Raw genomic sequence first — 18,524 nt, forward strand, 5'->3', positions numbered from 1 at the left:
TATCTCATGCAATCCACTGACCCACAATTGTAAAAAACGTATCAAGATCTGCCTAACTAGAGAACCACTTACATTCATATTGGAAACTTACACATAGATGTTCATAATAGCGTTAGTCATAATAGTCAAATTCCAATATTCACCAATTGCTGAACACTTAAACAAAATGTGCTCTATTCATACAGTTGAGCATTATCCTGCCATAAAAAAGAATGTGTTACTGACCCATGCTACAGCATGAGGGAACCTAGGCAGGGCCAAACCTCATACAAGAAGACATATACAATCTGAACAGGCTTATATGTATTAAAGAAATTTAATTAATAATTAATAACCTCCCAAAACAGAAAACACCTGGCACAGATAGGTTCACTGGTGAAGTCTACCAAACATTTAAGGATGAAATTATATCAAGTCTCTACAATTTCTTCCAGATGATAAAACAGAGGGAACATTTCTTAAGTTATTCTATGATCAGAACCAGACAGACATCGCAAGAGAAGACTACAGACCAATATCTATCATGAACATAGATGCACAATTTCTCAACAAAATATTAGCAAATTGAACCTAACAATTTATAAAAAGAATTCTACACCATGACCAAGTAGGATTTATCTCAGGTATGCAAGACTGATTCAACATTTAACAATCAATTAATGTAATCCACCACATCAATAAGGTGAAGAAGGAAAATCACATGATCATATCAATAGATGCAGAAAATGTATTTAACAAAATCCAACATCCATTCATGATTAAAACTCTCAGTGACTAGAAATAGAAGGGAACGTCCTCAATTTGATAAAGAACATCTACAAGAAATCTACAACTAACATCATACTTAATGGTGAGAAACTCAAACTTTTTTGCTAAGATCAGAAAGGAAGGATTTCTCACCGCTTCTTTCATCATCATACTGGAAGTTCTAGCTAATGCAATAAGACAAGAAAAGGAAATAAAACATATAGTTTGGGAAGGAAGAAATGAAACTGTCTTTGTTCACCAATGATATGATCATCTATGTAGAAAGTCTTAAAGAATCAACAGAAAATTTCTGGAGCTAGTGAGCAATGATAGCAAAGTTACAGGATACAAAGTTTATATCAAAGTCCATCACTTTCCTATATACCAGCAATGAATAGGTAGAATTTGAAATTAAAAACACAATATCATTTACATTAACACCTTCAAAAATGAAATACTTAGGTATAAATATAACAAAAGATGTAACAAGATCTATAAAACTACAAAACTCTGATAAAAGAAATCAAAGATCTAAAGATATGGAAAGTTATTAGACTCAGTATTGCCAAGATGTTAGTGCTTTATAACTTGATCTATAGATTCAACACAATATGGTAAGTTTTTTTGTGGATATCAACAAACTAATTCTAAAATTTCCATGAAGAGGCAAAAGAGCCAGAATAGCCAAACAAGATTAAAGGAGAAGTGAGGACTGACAGGTCCCCATTTCAAGACTTTCTGTAAAGCTACAATAATCAAGACAGTGTGGTATGGATGAAGGAACAGGCAAATAGATCAATAAAACAGACTAGAGAGCCCAGAAATAGACTCACATAAATATAGTCAACTGGCTTTTGACAAAGGAGCACTATGATAGAGAAGAAATAGTCTTTTCAATAAATGATAGTGAGACAACTGAACATCCATATGGAAAATAAATAAATAAATCTAGACAGAGACTTTAGGACCTTCACAAAAATTAGCCAAAAATGATCATAGACCTAAATGTGAAATGCAAAACTATAAAACTCATAGAAGTTAACATGGGAAAAAAATCTCGGTAACCTTGGAATGGTGATGACTTTTTAGATATAATATCGAAGGCATGATCCGTGAAAGAAATCATTGACAAGCTGAACTTCATTAACATTAAAAAGTTCTTCTCTGGACCCTGGTTGGTGTGGCTCAGTGGACTCAGCGCTGGCCTGCAAACCCCTTCGATTCCCAGTCAGGGCACAGGCCTGGGTTGTGGGCCGGGTCCCCAGCTGGGGGCGCATGGGAGGCAACCGCACCTTGATGTTTCTCTCCCTCTCTTTCTCCCCTCCCTTCCCCTCTCTCTAAAAATCAATAAAAGTGTTTGTTTGTTTGTTTTAAAGTTCTTCTCTGGGAAAGACACTGTCAACCGGATGAGAAGACAAACCACAGGTTAGGAGAAAATATTTGCCAAAGGTACATCTGACAAAAGACTGCTACTTAAAGAACTCCTAAAATTCAACAATAAGAATACAATACAATTTAAAAATGGGCAAAATACATGAACAGGCACTTCACCAAAGAAGATACACACATGAGCCCTGGCTGGTGTGGTTCAGTGGGTTGAGTGCCAGCCTGAGAACCAAAGGGTCGCCCCCAGTGAGGGCAAATGCCTGAACTATGGGCCAGGTCCCTGGTTCAGGGTGCAGGAGAGGCAACCACGCATTGATGTTTCTCTCCCTCTGTCTCTCCCTCACCCTCTCTCTAAAAATAAATTTAAAAAAAATTTTTTTTAAAAACAAGATACACACATGACAAATAAACATATTGAAAAGATGTTTAATATCACATGTCATTACGGAGTTGCGCATTAAAACAGTGGGATGCCCCTCCACACCAAAACACGGACACCGCCACATGCTGAGGAGGGTTTGGAGCAGCAGGAACTCTCACTCGGTGCTGGTGGGAATTACTTCAGTTAGGCAGTGTCTCACAAACTAAACATACCCTCACCGCATGATCCAACATCATCAGCGTTCCTTGGTATTTACCCAAAGGAGTTAAAATTTACAAAAACCTGCATATGGCTATTGATAGCGGCATTATTGTGAATTGCCAAACTTGGGAAATGTCCCTCAGTAGGTGAATGGATAAATAAACTGTGGTCCATTCAGACAACGGAATATTACTCAGTGCTAAAAGGAAATGAGTACCAAGCCACGGAAAGACATGGAAGAAACTTAAAGGCATATCACTAAGTGAAAAAAGCCAATAGAAAAATCTGTTTTGTATGATTGCAACTATAGTTTATGACACTCTGGAAAAGGCGATATTATGGAGACAGTACAAGGATCAGTGGTGGCCATGAGCCAGGTAGGAGAGAGGAATAAACAGGTGGAGCACAGAGGCTTTTTAGGGCAGTGAAACTATTCAGCATGACGCAATAATGTCAGATATATGTCATCATACATCTGTCCAAACCCAGAGAATATACAATACCAAGAGTGAACCCTAATGTAAAGTCTGAGCTTTGGATGATAATGATGTATCAATTTGTGGATTGCAACAAATGTACCACTCTGGTCAGGATGTTGATAGTGTGGGAAGCTGTGCATATATGTCAGCCAGGGGGTAGGTATCTCCATATTCTGCTCAGTTTTGCTGTGATCCTAAAACTGTCCTAAAGCCCTGGCAGGGTAGCTCAGTTGGTTAGAGCATCATCCCTCATATGCCAAGGTGACAGATTTGATCTCTGGTCTGGGTGATACAAGAATCAACCAATGAATGGATAACTAAGTGGAACAACAGGTAGATGTGTCTCTCTTTCCCTTCCTTTCTCTCTCTAAAATCAATAAATTAAATTTAAAAAAACTGACAAATACCATATGATCTCACCTAATACAGGAAACTAATGAGCAACACAAACAAACAAGCAAAATTGAACCAGAGGCATGTAAACGAGGAGCGGACTAACAGTGACAAGGAGGGAAGGGGGGTAAAGGGGGGAAGGGTCTAGTCAGAAAAAAAAAAAAAAAAAAAAAAAAAAAAACTGTCTTAAAAATAAAGTCTGTTAAGTAAAAAGTTACCATAGGACAGTGACTATTCAGACAAGAATCAAAACTTGAGTTACTTCATTTGTATCATTGTATGTCACCACTTGGAATTTTTATTTGATTCAATTAATTAATTTAAATGAATTTTAAAGTTTAATTTTAAAATAAGTTGATATACATTTTTTAAAATAAAAATTTAAGCACATTGGTTGGATTTAGAGAGGGGAGGGGAGGGGAGAGGGACACACACACAGATTTGTTATTCCACTTATTTGCACTCATTGGTTACTTCTTGCATGTACCCTGACTGGGGATTGAACCTACAACCTTAGGTATGAGAACGTGCTCTAACCAACTGAGCAACAGGCCAGGGCTAAATTGATTTTTAAATTAAAGTCGGTTTAATTAAAAATTTAAAACACACACTAGTTAAAACAGGGGAACAGAGGGGACTTCAAGGTGTTATATTTGTATTTGGGAAGTGCAAATTTTAATTCATGCATGAAATATTTGAGTTTGAAAAAAAATCTTTTCAAATGGAAATTTCCTTTTTAACTTGTTAGTTGCTTGTTTTAAAACTAAAGGACGAACGGAGGAAACAGTGATTATTACTGATTATTACATGAATATTACTAAAAACAATCTGGTCGTTCCGAGGAGTGTTCACAGGGACCCGCTTCGACTACTGGCCCTGCAGAGGAAGACGCCCGAGAGCTGGGCGCACGGGCCGCGCTTCACTTCTCGGGGTGCAGAGCGCCCCTCCCGCCCCCGGCAAAGCTACGGGGAAGTCGGCGCACGTGCGCTCCGAGGGGCGCCTCTCGGGAGCAGGGGAGCTGGAGAAACGGCCGGCCCGTCCCCTCCGCCTGCAGCGGCGGGGCGCCTTTTCTCCACCGGCTCACTTTAAAAACTCAGTGCCAGCCGCGCAGTTCCTGTTGTGGCCTCTGGGGACAAAGTCCACTTGCCTCCCTTTCTGTTTCGACGGGGAAATCCCCATCTCCCTCCAGGGGCGGCTGAGGCCCCGCTCGGCGGGCATCATTTCCCAGAAAACGCCCTGACCCTCTGAGATTTACGGCTAATCCTGTGACTTGGTCACTCTTAGCAACCGCCTCGACCCGCCTTTTGGATTCTGGTGGATGTGGCCGGGGCTTGTTTTGCATGCAAATCCCCCACAATGCTCTAGGACGGCTGCCTGGTGTGCCTTTAATGCCATCGAGGAGGAAAAGGCTCTTTTCTTGCCAAAGTTCCTATGTTTAATGGTTTCATTTTTAAAAATATATGGTTATATATGATTTATAAATTCATATGTTGAGAAATAGTACCACCAAGCCTACAGGTAATCACCATAACTGTAAGGGGGACGATATGTCAGAGCTTTATATACACAGCCGTGGAGTGTGTTCCTCTGGCTGGTCCGAGTGCAGTGGTGCCTACAATTAATTGATCACAGCCAGTTACAGATTTCTTTGTTCCTTCTCCACTCCCACTGCTTCACTTGACTAGCCTTTTGCTACCCCGGGGGAAACATGGAAAAAAGTTGGTCCAAGGTCCCAGGTCCTGCCTGATGGTTTTTAACACGAGAAAATGCATGATACGTCGCTCCCTGCCCGGGAAGCCTGGCGAATGGCAGCAGGGTCAGCGCTCACCATGGATCGCGCTGTGAAGGGAGGTCCCCTTGTCCCTGGACTGTTCCTTGAGAAGCGGTTTAGGTGACCAGGGAATGAACCACGTCTCGTGTACCTTCCCGGCCACAGTGTCAGACGTGGGACAGCAAGAGCAGGAGGTTGATGGTATTGGCTTACGCCTGGCTTCCACCAAGCTTTGTTTTTCTAGTATAACAAAGATTTTGGGTTAAAAAGAAAATCCTCATTCTTTTCTCAGATACAGGGCTTTTGCAAATCAAGATTCTTTTGGCTTCACATTATGGGGTATGCAATGATTGCAGGATATACCATGCAATATTTGGGATATACACACACTCAAAAATGATTTATCTGACATTCAGATCTGACCAAGCATCTTGTATTTCATCTGGCAGCCCTATCTCAGTTAAACAAGTCTTAATTTAGTAAAGAAATAACACCCCTGACACACACACATTTTCTTTTCTTTTTTCTTTTCTTTACAATGATTCTGCTGCCTGAGATACCACAGCAATCGGTTTCTTTTTGTTGCCAATGTTTCCTTGCGGGCTTTTCACGGTTGGGTAACAGGGAGGACTCTTAAAGAAGAAAGGCTACTCTGGGCCTGTATTGTCGATGGAGACAGGTGCCAGGCTCTTGGTCACAAACGAAGAATTGAATGGGCCGAAGATAAAGGAAGCAAACGAGAGAAAGTTTCTGGCATCATCATTGACACATCATCTGAGAAACAGGAGAAAGCTTAACACCAGGACCACCCACCCGAGCCGATACTGACCCTCAGAATACCCACGGAAATAAGCAGAAAACCTGACCAACAGGATCCACTTAATTAGAGACCAGATCCTGAAATGGCCCCATGCCTTCCTGCAGCTGATGTGGCCAGGCAAAAAGACAGGGAAAACGCAATCCCGTTAAAGAGGAGAAAGCACATCATTAACCATATGCAAGGGGCCATCTCAAAAGCTCCAGGTCAATTCTGTCTTTGCTCCTAGTAGCTAATCTCTTCCCTACTCCTAACCATTGGCGCAATCATCAGGAGGTAAGAGAAAAAGAAAAAAGCAACAGTGACCCTAATCATACCAAAAAATGTCAAGAATTGCATTTTATGAATTAAGAATTGGGTGCATAAATAGTCATGACAAAAGTTACACTAAAATATTTAATTCCAAAGTCAACACATATCTTACAAATTCCAAAGTCAGAATCATCCCAACTCCTAAAATCCTAATTTATTCCAGAAACCAAAGGGATAGCAGGTCCAGTCTTGTTCCCTTGGCTACATCATTCTAAGATAAGAGAGCGGACCATCTCCAGCCAAGGAATGGCTCTCGTCTAGTGATCAGTTACAGGCTTTATTGGGTTTCTACTTAAGGTTCTACACCTGCAACTTCCCACAATCCTCCTTGCTTGCCCACCTGGGGAGGAAACCACAATGCTAATCATTACCAGGATGCTGACTGATGTCAGCTGAGGAGTCTCAGGATTTCCTAGTCTATCTCCTGCCTCACGTGCAAGGAAAGACCCCTGGCTGGCCTCGAGCTGCACATGCGATCTCTCAGAAGCTCAGTTTCTTCGCTCTGAGGTGATCGTGTCTGCCATGCCAACCTAACAGGGCTGTAAACAATATTAAGTGAACTATTGGATTGGTCAAAAAGTCCGTGTAGTTTATTCCATAAAATAAAAGACACATTTTCCATTTTCACCACTAACTTTATTGATTTGGATATTTTGAGTATCCAAACACGCTGTCTCCCGCGTGTTAGAACGTTGACTGTTTCCAGTTACTGTCTCCATTTGATCGCTATCAACTTCAACAGGTCTACCCAACCTTGGAGTGTGGAGCATCGTCCACCAAGAAATCTTCAGCACAGAAGTTTGCAAACCACTTTTGACACATTCAGTCAGGCACAGCACCTTCTCCAAATGTGGCACAAATCTTTTTGTGTGTTTCAGTTGTGTTTTTACCTTTCTTGAAACAATAAGGCATCATATGCCAAAAATGTTGCATATTTTCTTCCATCTTCAATATTAAAAAGGCTACACAAAACTTCATCCATTTCGATGTTTTTGTTTTTTTGTTTTTTGTTTTGGTGCACGCTGATACGACAGCTGTCAGTACAATCTAACAAAATGGTTTCCAATGAAGTTAAAGACAACTAAGCGCTATTAGGGCTATTTTACGGAAAAAAAACAAACAAATAAACTTTTTGGCCCACCCAATAAATGATATGAAAATACCTTGTACCTTGTGAAATATCACACAAACATACGGGTTTTCTTTGGCAAATACAGAACACTGGCCATGCAAACGGGCCGTTACTCCCTCACGGCCTCGCTTATGCTGGTGTGTGATTACAGCGGCCTCAATTAGCTTGAACGATCCCCAGCGGCGAAGGGAGTTTGCCTGCGCCCTGCGCGCCCATTACCGAGGAAGCAGGGAGGTTGGTGACAGGAAAGGGGGCGGGATCTAGATTGAGAACAGCCACGGGAGCCCTTAGTTTCTCTAAGCCTTAAAGAGTGGTACTCCTAACATGGCCTAGCCTCTGGGGCGGAGGTGGCGGGGTAGCTGGGGGGCGGGAGGAGGGAGTTGCTGCCAGACTAAACACAATGACGCTCGTAGAAAAGGGTCCAATGCTCTCAGGGTGCCCTGGGTTGCCTGCACCTGTAAGGACAAACAACACCCTTTCCTTTAGTAGACAGATACTGGTGGCATCCGCCCCAGGGTACTACGCCTAGGTTCCAGTGGATTTCACTTCCATCTAGCAAAGGGGAAAAGAGGATCAGTGTTCTGGCCTCAGTGTCAGATGAGGAGGCAGCTGAATGGCTTTCTCACAGTTGCACAAAAAGCTAAGGGCAGAACCAAGATAAGAAAGTGACTTGGGGGTCCCACCTCGGCATCCCGCTATTCTCTGTCTTTCTCCACCTTCTCCTCTGGTTTCAGACTCTTGGACCTGATTCTTCTTCCTGTAAAATGTTTCCTCTTTGAGAATGTTTGCATTTCCATCTTCACACCTTAACAGGATGGTCCACTTTGAAATGGATCCTAAATTTGTTTATTAAGTGTTGTATCATCAAATGCGATTAGTCTTTCATCCTACTGATATTAGAAATATCCAAAATCCTTACATACCTTCAAAGACTTTTCTTGCTTGCTTGCTAATGACTTAAAGAACGTAGAGATTAAAGAAAAACTTACTCTATTAAAAGGTGAGAAAAATAAAAGCCAATTCACCCTCACACTGTGTCCTTTCCTTGATCTCTTAGAACATATCGTCTCTTTACCGTGTCTATTTGATTTTGTTTTCTTTTGGGGTGTCTGCGATGGGTTCCCCTAAATTCATTGTTAGCTCATGGGGGTAAAGAACTGTATTTTTAAACGTTTCGTATTCCCATCTCCCATCTCAGTGATTCAAACACAGTAGTACTACTGGCTAGTGCTGCCTTTTAGAAGTTGTTAGTGAAGATAAACACAGGAACGGTGCTGTAGTTCACACCCAGAGGGGGGTGGGGGACCTCTGCAAAAGACTAGTCTAGTGCAGTAGTGAGAAGGGGAGAAAGTAGGAGCAGGAGTTGAATCTGTAACTGACTGTAACGATCAATTGAGATAACCCACTACTTTCGGACCAGCCAACGGGCTGCTCTGCTGTTTGAACTATTTAGAGCCCTACAGTTTGTTCATTTTTACTTTACAGTGATATTTTTAGTTCTGGCTTACAAATGACTACATTCACAGAATCAGTTATATGTATCCTCTAAGAATCTCTCCAGACTGCCTACTTATCAACAGAGAGTGTTAAATGTCTCCAGCAACAAGAATCGGAAGCGCTGCTGGGCATCCTGGGAAGAGAAATGCAAAATTAGCATCCAGTCACTAGGGCGTCTCTCCTCGGTGCGGCGGCTCAGCAGAGTCAGGGTCCGGCGGGGCTGCCCAATCAGCACGGACCTCCTTTCTCTGTGCACCTCTGTGGCCCTCGGGGCAGCTCTGTGAAGTCTGGGGAAAACTCTGAGCTGCAGCAGATCAAGTCTGCTTCCCCACGTCTGGGAACCCCTCTCGGGCTTCCCCGCTGGAACCAGCCGCTCCCCATCTTGGCGGAGTCTGTCCCCTTCAGAGGGGCAGGGGTACCTCCCATGACCCAAGATTCCCACCCTCCTCCTTAAACCCGGACTGATGAAAACCGGGAACCACCGCAGGACCGCAAGGAGAAGGCTTCTGAAACAGCAAGCGTCTTGGATGCTTCTGAGGATGTCAGGATGTACAGGGGCAAGAGACCGGAGCAAAGAAACACCTGAAGTTCGCCCCCGTTGTGAAGAACAGCACAGAACAGGGTAGGGGCAGCAACAAGGACAGGGCTATTGAGAGGGCGGGGATGGGCAGCAGAGGGGCAGCCCTACTGTAAGAGGGGCAGCCAGGGGAGCAGGAGGGTAGAACCCGGCTGGCAGCCTCCCCTTGCTGAGTTCAGATCTCCAGTCCCCAACAAAGGGCGCCCCTGGGCCGCAGCTGTGAGAGCAGAATCACGCTGATGCCTCTTGGGGTGAGGCACACAGCAGGTGCTCAATAAATGGGTTGGGTGAATGAATGGGACTAAAGAGAATGAACGATGTAAACGTCCTCATTTTCAAGAAGGGAGGAAATGAGAGGGGGAGTTTCATCAATGACAGGCCATCTAAATAACAGATGTCACTCTCTGGCAAAATTCTAGAATGGGCTACTCAGGAGGTGGCTGTGTCTTGGGAGCCAATTTGAAATTAACAAGAAAAAGTCACACATCAGTATAGCTTCAGTTAGCCTCCTTGTTTTTAATGGCACCATCTCTCACTCTGCCTTTGTTGGGGCTGAAGGTGGTCTAGTTTGGGGGGCTGGAAGGCAGCTCGTAGCCGGGATCAGAGGCTGCTCATGGGGACTGATGCTGTCCTGGGAGAGGGGGTCTCCGTGGCTGCGACATGGGGCTGTTCCTTGGTCAGAGCCTGTCCAAGCCATTTCCATCATCGACATGAATGAAACACCTAAGGTAGCCAATCAAATTCATCGATGACCACGTCTAAACATCACATTGGGGGCTAGGGCTTCAACATATGGATTTGGTTGGGGTGGGGACACAAACATTCAGTCCCTAACACTGGTCCCCATTTGGACCAGCTGTCTGTCCAGATCGCAGCATAGGCTGGAGAGGTCCCTGAGTGGGGACAGGCCTCCCTGCTCAGGTGCACACAACTGTCCCTCCCTGGCACAATCCAATCTCAGCACCAGGCCGGTCCTGACTGGCCATGGTCATGGACGCAGAGCCGGGGCCCCGTCCTCCCTGAGGGTCTGTGCCTGTGGCTTGGCAGCTTTGCTCACAACCTCTTAAAACTCAAGTGCCTGCCCACATGCCCGTCCCCACTGTCCTATGCCAGGCACTGTCCCCTGCCCATCTGGTGGCTTTGGTGTGTGTGGGAATAGGAATCTTCAGCGACTTCGGGGTGACTTTCTGGTGTTCCCCTGGGTATCATCCACCTGTTTCATCTCAGGCAACACTTCCTACCGCACCCAGGAGAATGAAAAAACCTACAAAAACATCCCTCCTTCGACTTCTCTGGAGTTCGGCCTTACGGCTTCCTCTTCACGACCTCAGCTTCTGAGTTTTCTCTCCCTCCTTTTGTCCTTTTCTTAAGGGGGCCTCTCCTTTGTTCCCACATGCATCTTCCTTAAAACCAGAGGCTCTCAGGGCCGGGAGGAAGGTCCACAAGGCCCAGGCTGGAGGAACCGGATCCCCTGGAGACGCTCACGGAGCCCTGCCCTCTCCTCCAGTCTGGCCCGGCTGTGCCTTGCTCGGGAGAGCTTTCTCATTGTCAAAGCCTTTCTGAAGAGCCAGGCTCACAGTGACATGTTGTGAACAGCCCCTTTCGGAAGGCAACACGAGCTCCTTCTCCACTCCTTTGGTTTTCAAACCCAGAGGAGAGGAGCCGGGAAGGAGGGACGGCGGCGGAGGGAGAGACACTTTGATCTGTGACCAGAGTGACCAGGCAGGGCCATGAGAGGGGGCTGGGAGCCTGACAGCCACGAGGTCAGAGCTCCAGGAGCCTAGGCTGGTGATGGCGAAGGGGACAGCAGAGTCTATACCCCGCGCTGATTCAGCAAAGAGGAAGAGCCTTGAAACCGCCATAGAGCCTAGCGACACCTTCTAGTCCGACGCAGTTTTGAGCAGTTGGAAGTGCCCTGGGCCAGCTCTGCCACTCGTGGGCCTTGGTTTCCTAGGAAAGGCAGGAATCAGAAGCGTTGAGGCTCCAGCAGGGACAGCAGGCTCAGGAGCACTGAAGCCCAGCTAACCGTGTCCCCAGGGGACTGTTGCTCCTTCCGTGACCCAAATTAGCCTCGGGTGACCAAAGGTGCAGCAGGTCTCCATGGGTGGGTGTGTTCCCAGGGTGTCAGAGGAATCACAGGAAGGATTTCGACAAGCCAGAGCCACAGGGGCCTGTGTTGTGTCCCGTGGAACAGGACACTTCTGCTGGCTAAGTGGCCATCCCTGTGTTCAGATGTGGTTGAAGTGTGGCCCGTGGCCCGTGGCCTGCACCCAGCAGTCTGTCCACACCCTCCAACACAGCCCAGGTTCCAACACAAGACTGAAATCTCCTACTCTTCTAGAGGAACTCAGTCATTAAGCCTCTGTCCTGGGTTGTTTCCTGGGGTAACACAATCAGTTCTACAGTTCCTAACCGAATCTGTGACCCAATGACAGGTAACACAGTTTGAACTACATCTGGCATTAAAAAGCTGGGGGGTGGCAGCCCTGACCAGCACGGCTCAGTTGGTTGGAATATCATCCCAATATGTAAAGGGTGCACATACAATCCCCAGTCAGGGCACATGCAAGAATCAACCGGTAAATACATAAATAAACGGAATAACAAATCAATGTTTCTCTCTCTCCTTTTCTTTCTCTTAAAAATCAATAAATAAAATTGTTAAATAAATTGGGGGAGCCCTGACTCGTGTGGCTCGGTAGATTGGGCGCTGTCCCATAAAACAAAAGGTCATCGGTTCAATTCCCTGGTCAGGGCACATGTCTAGGTTGTCGGCTGAGTCCTGGTTGAGGGCGTGTGAGAGGCAGCTGATTGATGTTTCTCTCCCTCTTTCTCCCTCCTTTCCCCCTCTTCAAAAACAAATAAAATCTTTTTTTAAAAAAAGAAATTAGGGATTTCACACAATAGCAGGCTTTTCTTGAAAAATCTGAGCAGCAACAGCAGAACCAGATTCCCCTGGACAAGAAGTCCGCCCACAGGTGGAATGCAGAATCTCAGGTGTACCCTGCTCCCCACCATTCCCTATTGCCCGCATCCAGCCCCAGTGGTTAACTTACCTGACGGTTCTTTGAACACTGGAGTTTTCAACATGGACCCTGAAGTCCTCTCAAGTCTCCAGCTCCCCCCACCCCCCTATTATCTATTATTTATGAGGACACTTTTGTAGCAGGTGGGGAGAGGGAGGATTCGATTCCCCTCTCACCCCTGGCTGAGGCATCAGTTTTCAACCCAACTGGAGCTGAGCCCACTTTCTTTTCATGAGAAAATCCAGGATGATGGGAGGGTTCTTTTCCCACATGATCCTTGCTCCAAGCCACTGCCACCGCTTTCTAAAAGGCCCCTTCTCAGTCTTTATAACAAGTGGTTCTTTGTCCTCTTCTCTGCGCCACAGCATCTCCGCCATCTAAGGTGGGAACATGTTGAATTTGAGAACTGTGCTCTGTGCAGGGTGAGTTGTGGTCAAGAGGGGCCCTGCCTCAGGGGAGGCCCTCAAGCCAGGTCCACCTGAGGTCTCCAGTTCTCCACTGGTTCGTCCACGTGGTGCTTAGTTACCATGTGCTTGGCCCTCGGAGGCTCCCGCGTGGCTTTCGCTTTCCCCCGCCCTCCGCTTGGCACACCAACTGTTGCATGGGTAACAAGCCGAACTCCGGGGAGGAGGGTTCTTTCCCTTAGTACAGGTCCCACAGGAGGCATTTAAAATACCTCTGATTCATTATAATAGAAATCAAGGAATTACAGTAATCATGGCCTTCCTGGGCACATCTCTTAGACCCATTGACAGCATCAGGAGACGGGGTACGCTACTCCTGTCACTGATGGTGAGGTTGTGCCCTGTGATGGGCTCCAGGGTCGGTGTGTCCTCGGGCTGCTGGAGTGCTTCCGGGCCACATCCCCCACCCAGGGCTGGTTCACATGGACGGGGAGACACAGAAGCGCGCGGGGAGGCACCGGTGCCCCCTCCAAGTCTGGGGAAGCAGCTAAGGGCAGGGGCGGTCTCGGAAAACACACTTGAGCTAACAGGGCTTGGCATTGGGGGGCGGGTCACCATGGAGCCCCGTGGATCTGTGTGGTTTGGGGTCAAAGAAGTCAGGGAGCCAGGTAAAGTCCCATCTTTTGCCAGTGTCCCTGGCAGGCTGAAGCCTTACGGGATCTGAGAGCTATTTCAAAAGAACCTCATTTAAGCATTTCAAAAAGATTTGGCCTTTTTCAATCCTCACCTGAAGAAATGTTTTAAAATTGATTTGAGAGAGAGAGACACTTCAATGAGAGAGAGAAACATCAATTGGTTGCCTCCTGTGTGCACCCCAACCGGGGCTCGAACCCGCAACCCTGGTACGTGCCCTGACCGAATCAAACCTGCAACCCTTTGGTGTCTGAGGTGACGCTCCAATCAGCAGGGTAAGCACTTTTTTTAGTTCGGTGTTTCCCAAGCCAAATTACAAATAGAATTCAATTTTAATGGAGCATTTATTAACCTCCTTCAGAAGTGCTCTGCCAACACATTTTGGGAAGTGCTGGCGCCATAGAAAGCCCCTTTCCGTGTTCCAGTTCTGGCTCCTGCTCCACTGGCCCCGTGGCTTCCGGCCGATAGTTTCACCTCTAGCTGACCTCCACTTCCTTGGCCATGTGATGGAGCCCATCCCACCTGCCTGCCTCCATTCCTGGGGTGAAATGGGAGATTTGGGCGCTTTAGAAAACAGATACCAGGCTCTGCCCCTGCCGCGGCTGGCTCAGTAGACCAGAGTGGGGTTTTGGAACCCGAATCTACACAGACCTTCATCCTCTGTCTGAGGTCTACCTTGTGTCTGCACAATGCCAGGCCAACGGCCCCATCCTGGTCCGTCACAACAGGCAGGAGGGACAGGGACGAGGTCCAACATAGAGAAGAAAGGCCTCAGAATGAGCATTTCAGGCTCTGTGGAGCTTTGAGCTGGTGTCTGAGACCTGTGCACCCATTTTCTCCGCCATATCCCGGGGGGCATGGCATTACCTCGGCACGGACTAGATTAGAAGACAGCCATTCAGAACACAGCTGGGCACCCAGAATACAGGGACGCCAGCCTGTTAAACCAAGCATGCCACTTTCCAGGGACAGCCAACTGACCTGGAGTCTGCATGATCCTTCCCCATGTGGGAAGGCCACCCTCCCCGCCACCCCTCCACTCTTATTAGGGATTTCTGGACCCAAGAGTAGTTAGGACGATGACCATGTCCAGCTTGAAGCAGCTAGAGGAGCTCGGGACCTTCGCCCATTGTCCTTTATAAGATTATAAAGGGTCTTAAGTCTGAGAGGAAGGAATTGTTATTTATTGCTATAAAAAATTAATTAATCATTTTTTTAGAAAAAGAATAATATAGGAAAGGGTGAAGCCAGAAAGCTTGTATTCATGACCCATGGACATGAACTGGGGGGGGGGGGGTGTAATTGCTGGGGGAGGGGAGGTACTGGGGAGAGGGGAGCAAAGGGGAAAAAAAAGCAAACTATTTTAACAATATAATCAATAAAACATACTTAAAAAAAAAAGACAGCTGGGCCTTCTTTAGCCAGAACTCCAAACCTGGAACTCAGCTGCTCCCTGCATGACTGGAACACCTACCCTGCCCCGGTGATGACCACGTGCCAGGAACAAAGCTAAGCCCTGTGCCCACGTTATCACACAGAATCCTTACAAATGCCCTCTGTGACAGGGCTGTCTTTATCTTCCAGATGAGAAAATAAGCTCCCAGGGGAGCTAAGTACCTTGCTCAGAGTCACAGCGTAGTCAGCTTGGACTGAGGTTTTGGTTAATAACAACATAGGTCCAGTCCCTGATACCTGGTGGGCACCCTTCGCCCCCGTCAATGGTACCTATTGTCAGTCTTGTAAGACCTGGGACCATTTTCTATGCTCCGATCTCTCTAGGTTTCTCTACACGGCACCTCCTAGACACACCAGAGACAGTGACAAGGAAACATTTCTCAAACCTGTGCAAAACACAACTCCACTGCTCCAATGGACCCCTTGTCATTTCCGCAGTGAGTTCAAGTTGTGGGGACAGGCATTGCTCTAGAATAAGACATTGATGACCCAAACAGATCGATTGTAAAAAGATGTTTTCGAGAGAACTGGGGATACCTGATTAGACTGGGTACCGGATGAATTACTATTTCCATTGGTGGCTGTGATGAGGCTCTGCGGCTCTGCAGGAACACACGCTCTCAAGAATGTAGGGGTGACATGACATGCCTCCCAGGTGAGGAAAAGCCTTAAGTCCCACACCCACATTGGCTCCTACCAGCTTTTGGCATGAAGTTCCAGGGGTGGGGCGTGCACTCTCCGGATGGCGGAGGACATCGAGGACAAGGACGAGGACGAGGATGGTGCAGGTGACATCTGGCCACACATCTCAGCCAGACTCAACGTCAGAGCAGGCCACTCGGAAAGGCCCACCTGGGCTGCCCCTCTCGGGAGACCCGCGGCCCTGCTGATGCTGCCACCAGCTCAGGCAACTCCTACCTCAGCACGGGTTCCGGTCAGAGGCAGTGGCAGGGGAGAGGACCCGGCCAAGATGGCGGTGCAGGCAGAGTGGTCCGCCTCTTCGCACAACCATGTCAAAATTACAACTAAAATATAGAACAACCATCACTCAGAACCATGAGAAATCAAGGTGAATGAGTCTGACAACTATGGAATTAAAGAAACCACGTCCATCAAGATGGGTAGGAGGGGTGCAGATACGTAACAGGCTGGTCCCTCACCCACGTGTGGGGGATAAAAATTCAGGAGGGACATCTCGGGAGCAAGGAGTCCCAGCCCCACACCAGGCCCCCAGCCCAGGTTTCCAGTGCCAGGAAGATAAGTCCCCACAACTTCCGGCTGTGAAAACCAGCGGGATTGAGTTGGTGGAAGAAGCTGCTGGAGCCCCAAGCAGTTCCTCTTAAAGATCCCACACAAGGACTCACCTGCTCAGACTCGCTCCTTCTGAGCTCCAGCACCGGGGCAGCAGCTTGAAAGGTGCCAGTGGTAAACAGGGAGAACCTGAGGTGTCTAGCACCAAGGCAAGCAGGGACCATTGTCTCTTTTCTAAACCCTCCCTGCAGAGTTGGCAAGCTGGTGCCATACCTGAGACTCCATCAACCTGGCTAACTCTGACCCACCTTGGAGAGCCCCAGAAACTCCGCCCCACCCAACTTACAGGCCCACCCAAGCTGCTTTTCCATCTGAATGGGTGGTCTTGGCTCCTGCTTCACAACTTCCTAAATCCACTCAAACAAGTAGCAGCCGGCCTCAGTGAGCTCCAGGCCCAGCACTAGCAGCAGCCAGTTTAGATTCACAGCTTGGCTTTGCCTGGGAACCTCTAACTCCACCACAAGTAGCAGCCAGCTCAGATTGCTCTAGAGCTCAGGCTGGGTGCCCCGGACAAACCACAGGTAAGGGCTGACCTTGGCCTGTACCATACAGGAAACCCCAGGGCCCCGCACCCAGTGGACAGCTACAGACCACATTGGAGCACCAGCACTGTGCCTCTGCACAGCTGATCCTCCATGGAGGACGGACGTTAATGGTAAATGGTCACAGCCAGACCTTGCAGCTGACTGGCCTGGGTAAACCCCTCCTGTTCACCTGCCAACAGCAACTAAGGCTCAACTACAAGAGGAAGATATACTCAGCCCACATGAAGGGTGCACCTCAAGTACCCAGTTTAGGTGATAGGGGAGGCTGGGCCACTGGACCCTACAGAACCCTACCACATTAGGCCACACTACCAAGACATGGAGTCAAAGCAGCTCTACCTAATACACAGAAACAAACCTAGGGAGGCTGCCAAACTGAGGCAAAGAAACATGGCCCAAGTGGAAGAACAGAAAACCCCAGAAAAAGAACTAAATGAAATGGAGATAGCCAACCTATCAGGTGCAGAATTCAAAACACTGGTGATCAAGATGCTCAGAGAAATGATTGAGTATGGCCACAAAATAAAGGAAGAAGCGAAGGTTATACAAAGTGAAACAAAGAAAAATATACACGGAACCAACAGTGACGGGAAGGAAGCTGAGATGCAAATCAATGATTTGGAACAAAAGGAAGAAAAAAGCAGTTGACCAGGACAGAATGAAGACACAGAATTGAAAAAAATGAGGAGAGGTTTAGGAACTTTGGGACAACTTTAAATGTGCCAATATCCGAATCATAGGGGTGCCAAGAGGAGAAGAGGAATAGCAAAAAATTAAAATTTTATATGAAAAAATAATAAAGGAAAACTTCCCAAATTTGGTGAAGGAAATAGACATATGAGTCCAGAAAGCACAGAGTTCCAAACAAGCTAAACCCAAAGAGGACCATACCAAGACACATCATAATTAAAATGCCAAAGGTTCAAGATAAAGAATCTTAAAAGCAGCAAGAGAAAAGAGTTACCTACAAAGGGGTGCCTATAAGACTCTAAGCTGATTTCTCAAAAGAAACTTTGCAGGCAGGAAGGGACTGGCAAGAATATTCAATGTGATGAAAAGCAAGGACCTACAACCAAAATTACTCTATCCAGCAAAGCTATCATTTAGAATGGAAGGGCAGATAAAGTGCTTCCCAGACAAGGTAAAGCTAAAAGTTCATTATTACCAAGCCATTATTGTATGAAATGCTAAAGGGACTTATTTAAGAAAAAGATCAAAATTATGAACATTAAAATGACAACCAACTCACAACTAACAAAAACTAAATCTAAAGAATAGAAACAAAATCCAACCAAGCAAACCAGAACAGAAACAGAATCATAGGTATGGGGATCATTTGGAGGGTTATCAGCTGGGAGGGGGAAGGGGGAGAAATGGGGAAATGGTGCAGGGACTA

The sequence above is a fragment of the Furipterus horrens genome, unplaced genomic scaffold, assembly GCF_987537825.1.
Source record: "Furipterus horrens unplaced genomic scaffold, mFurHor1.1.pri manual_scaffold_9, whole genome shotgun sequence".
NCBI classification, from domain to species: domain Eukaryota; kingdom Metazoa; phylum Chordata; class Mammalia; order Chiroptera; family Furipteridae; genus Furipterus; species Furipterus horrens.